We start from the raw sequence: 5123 nt of genomic DNA, 5'->3' as shown, positions 1-5123 counted from the left end.
GGCAAAGTAAGCAGAGAGATGGAAATTATATGAAAGAACCAAAAAGAAATGCTAGAGATTAAAATAAACACTGTAACAGAAAGGAAGAATGCCTTTGATGGGCTTATTAGTAGACTAGACACTGCTGAGGAAAAAAAGAAATCTCTGAATTTGAAGATATCTCAATAGAAAGCAGTGCTTAGTGGGAAATTTATACACTGAATGCATATAGTAGAACAGAAGAAAGATCTAAAATCATAATCTAAGCTTCCACGTTAGAAAATTAGAAAAAAAAAGAGGAAATTAAATTCAAAGTAAGCAGACCTCATGGATATTGAAAGGATAATAAAGGAATACTATGAACAACTCTATGCCCACAAATTTTATAATCTAGATGAAATGGATTATTTCCTTGAAGGACACATCTGCCAAAACTCACACAAGAAGAAATAAACAGTCCAAGTAGACCTGTATCTTTCAAAGATCTTGAATCAATAATTAATAGCTTTCCAAAACAGAAAGTGCGAGACCCAGATGGATTCACTGGTGAATTCTGCTAAACATGTAAGGAAGAAATTATACCAATTCACTACAGTTTATTTCAGAAGAAAAAAGCAGAGGAAATACTTCCTAACTCATTCTATGAGGCCAGCATTTCCTGAATACCAAAAACAGATAAAAATTACAAGAAAAGAAAATTACAACCATTATCTCTCATGCAATAGAGGCAAAAATCATCAACAAAATATTAACACATTGAATTCAACATTGCATAAAAAGAATGACTAAGTGTGACACATGACTAAGTGTGATTTATCCTAGTTATGCAAGACTGGTTCAACATTTGAAAATCCATTAATGTAATCCATCACATCAACAGGCTAAAGAAGAAAAAACATGTGATCATATCAATAGATGCAGAAAAAATATTTGACAAAATCCAGCAACCATTCACGATAAAAACTTTTAGTAAACTTGAAATAGAGGGAAACTTCCCCAACTTGATAAAGAATATCTACAAAAAAACCCAAAATAAAAACAAAAAGACTTACAGATAACATCATACTTAATAATGAAAAGCTTGAGGCTTTTCCATTAAGATCAGGAACAAGGCAAAGATGTCCCCTCTCACCCCTCCTTTTCAACATTATACCATATATGTTAGTTAATGCAATAGGACAAGAAAAGAAAATAAAGGTGTACCAATTGGGAAGGAAGACATAAGACTATCTTCTTTTGCAGGTGACATGATTATGTACGTAAAAAATCCAAAAGAATTGACAAAAAACTCCTGGAACTAATAAGCAATTATAGCAAGGTTGTAGGATATAAGGTTAATACAGAACACTTGATTGCTTTCCTAATATACCAGTCATGAACGAATGGAACTTGAAGTTAAAAACATAATATTATTTACATTAGCACCCCCCCCCCCCGAATTAGATACTTAGGTATAAATCTAACAAACTATGTATAAGATCTATATAAAGAAAACTACAAAACTCTGATGAAAGGTATCAAAGAAAAACCAAATAAGCTGAGATACATTCCATGTTTACGGACAGAAAGGCCCAATATTGTCAAGATATCAGTTCTTCCCAACTTGATTTATAGGTTCAAAGCAATCCCAATCAAAATCACAGCAAGTTGTATGAATATCAACAAACTGACTCTAAAGTCTATACGGAAAGGCAAAACACCCAGAATAGCCAACACAATATTGAAGAAGGACAAAGTTGGGGGACTGACACTACCCAACTTTAAGACTTACTATAAAGCTGCAGTAATCAAGACAGTGTGGTATTGATGAAAGAATGGACAGATAGATCAATTGAACAAAATACAGAGCTCAGAAGTAGACCCACATAAATATAGTCAACTGATCTTTGACAAAGGAGCAAAAGAAATGCAATGGAGAATAATCTTTTCAACAAATGATGCTGGAAAAACTGGCCATCCACTTGCAAAAAATAAATCTGGACACAGATCTTACACCCTTTACAAAAATAACTTTAAAAGGATCACAGACCTAAATGTAAAATGCAAAACCATAAAACTCCTAGAAGACAACATAGGAGAAAACCTAGCCTTGGATATGGCAATGACTTTTAACATACAACACCAAAGGCATGATCTATGAAAGAAAAAATTGATAAGCGGGACTTCATCAACATTAAGAAACTTCTGCTCTGCAAAGACAATGTCAAAAGAATGAGAAGACAAGCCACACACTGGGAGAAAATACTTGCAAAAGGCACATCTGATAAAAGACTGTTATTCAAAATATACAAAGAACTCTTAAAACTTAACAATAAGAAAACAAACAACTCAAAAAATAGTCCAAAGACCTTAACAGATAACTCACCAAAGAATATAACAGATGGCGAGTAAGCACATGAAAAGATGTTTTGCATCACATGTCATGAGGGAAATGCAAGTGAAAACAACAACGCCATACCACTACACACCTATTAGAGTAGGCAAATCTAGAACACTGAAAACACCAAATGCTGGTGAGGATGTGGGGCAAAAGGAACTCTCATTCATTGCTGGTGGGAATGCAAAATGGTACAGCCACTTTGGAAGACAGTTTAGCAGTTTCTTACAAACTTATGGGCACACAAAAACCTGCACATGGATGTTTATAGTAGTTGTATTCAAATTGTCAAAATTTGGAAGCAACCAAGATGTCCTTCAGTGAGCGAATGGATAAACAGTGGTAAATTCATTCAATGCATTATTATTCAGCACTAAAAAGAAATGAGCTATCAAGCCATGAATAGACATGAGAGAACCTTAAATGTGTATTACAAAGTAAAAGAAGCCAATTAGAAAAGGCTATATCTTGTATGATTCCAACTACATGACAATTCTAGAAAAGGCAAATGGAGACAGTGTTGGCCCAGGGTTAGGGGAGAGGAACGACTAGGCAGAGCACTATTTTTAGCACTATTCTATATGATACTATAAAGATGGATACATGTCATTACACATTTGTCCAAACCCATAGAATGTAAAACACTGAGTGTACCCTAATGTAATCTATGGACTTTGGATGATTATGATGTGTCAGAGTAGGTTCATCAATTGTAACAAATGTTCCACTCTGGTGGAGGATGTCGATAATAGGATAGGCTGTGCATGTGGAGGGGCTAGGAGTATATGGGAAATCTCTGTACTTTCTGCTCAATTTTGCTGTGAACCTAAAACTAACCTAAAAAATCCTAACCCTAAAAACTCCAACAAAGTACTTCTATTCAGACTATTTCTAAAAACTTTCTAAACTCAACAGTTAGAAAACAATCTAATTAGAAAATAGCAAGAGAATTCCTTGGCAGTCTGGTGGACTGTACTCTGCACTTTCACTGCCAAGGGCCTGAGTTCGATCCCTGGTGAGGCAATTAAGATCCTGCAAGTCGTGCATGGTGCAGACAAAAAAAAAAAAAAAAAAGATTTGGACTCTTCAGTAAAGAGGGTATACGGATGGCAAGTAAGCACATGAAAAGATGTTTAATATCTTTAGCTATAAGGGAAATGCAAATTAAAACCACAATAGAGAGTTCAGGTCTTTTGAGGATGAGCTGCCTGTTCTCCGTCCTTGGTGCCCTGCAGTAAACGCTGTACTTTCCCTCACCACATCCCGGTGTCAGTAAATTGGCTTTGCTGGGAGGCTGGCGAGGGGATACAAGTTCGATTCGCTAGAAAGAGTCTATATTCAGGAGGAAGTAATCCCAGAAGAGGAAAACAGGCAAATCAAGATGTGTAGCTCTGTGGCTGCCAAGTTGTGGTTTTTGACAGATCGTCAAATCAGAGAAGACTATCCCCCAAAAGAGATCTTACAAGCATTAAAGGCCAAATGTTGTGAGGAGGAACTGGACTTTAGGGCTGTGGTGATAGATGAGGTGGTGCTAACAATCGAGCAAGGAAACCTGGGTCTTTGTATCGATGGAGAACTAATTACTGCCTGTCCTCAGGTGGTGGTAGTGACAGTACCAACCCCTTGGGTGCAAAGTGATAGTGACGTCACTGTTTTGCGCCATCTAGAGAAGGTGGGAAGCAGGTTGATGAACTGACCTCAAACCGTCCTGAACTGTGTTAATAAGTTTTGGATGTTTCAAGAGTTGGCAGGTCATGGTGTTCCTCTGCCAGACACTTTCTCTTACGGTGGTCATGAAAATTTTGCTAAAATGACTGATGAAGCAGAAGTACTGGAGTTCCCAAAGGTGGTGAAGAATACACGGGGTCATAGAGGCAAAGCAGTTTTCTTGGCTCGCGATAAGCACCCTTTGGCTAATCTAAGCCATCTTATTCGCCATGAAGCTCCATACCTATTTCAGAAGTATGTTAAAGAGTCTCATGGAAGGGATGTACGTGTCATTGTCGTGGGATGTCGTGTGGTTGGCACAATGTTACGCTGTTCAACAGATGGGAGGATGCAAAGAAACTGCTCACTAGGTGGTGTCGGGATGATGTGCTCATTGAGTTAACAAGGGAAGCAGCTAGCTATGCAGGTGTCTAACATCCTGGGATCGGATGTGTGTAGCACTGACCTGTTGATGAAAGACGACAGCTCCTTCTGTGTCTGCGAGGCCAATGCGAATGTAGGTTTCATTGCCTTTGATAAGGCGTGTTATCTAGATGTAGCTGGTATCATAGCGGACTATGCCGCCTCCCTTCTGCCCTCTGGCCGCCTCACCCGGCGTATGTCCCTGCTCTCCGTGGTGTCCACGGCCAGTGAGACTAGTGAGCCGGAGTTGGAGCTCCCAGCCAATACTTCTGTCGACAACATGAGCGCAAGTTCCAGCTCTGTTGACAGCGATCCTGAAACCACGGAACGAGGGCTGCTCACCAAGCTCGCAGGGGGCCTATTCAACGGAAACCAACTGCTAGCCAATGAAATCAGACTCCTGGTGGAGTGATTCCACCAGTAAATAATTAACCAGCAAAACCTTTGTAAAACTTTCTTTTTCCTTTTTCCTTTTTTTCTTTTTCTTTCTTTCTTTTCTTTTTTAAACCAACTTGCAATGCTGTTCATGGAGAATGCTCAGGAAGATGAGAGAAAATTGAGTAGGATTAGTTAGGAGAGAAGAACGGGGAGATAGATGAGACGTTTGCTACAAAGATGTTACTGATTTTGATTTACA

At 38.4% G+C, this 5123-nt stretch overlaps 1 pseudogene; it reads left to right on the top strand.

Annotated features, from left to right (window-relative positions):
* Window positions 1-3737: 3737 nt before the first annotated feature.
* Window positions 3738-4898, top strand: LOC132424769 (beta-citrylglutamate synthase B pseudogene; annotated as a pseudogene).
* Window positions 4899-5123: the final 225 nt, after the last annotated feature.

This window comes from Delphinus delphis, chromosome 1 (genome assembly GCF_949987515.2).
Source record: "Delphinus delphis chromosome 1, mDelDel1.2, whole genome shotgun sequence".
NCBI classification, from domain to species: domain Eukaryota; kingdom Metazoa; phylum Chordata; class Mammalia; order Artiodactyla; family Delphinidae; genus Delphinus; species Delphinus delphis.
This window is presented reverse-complemented; position numbering and strand designations above follow the sequence as displayed.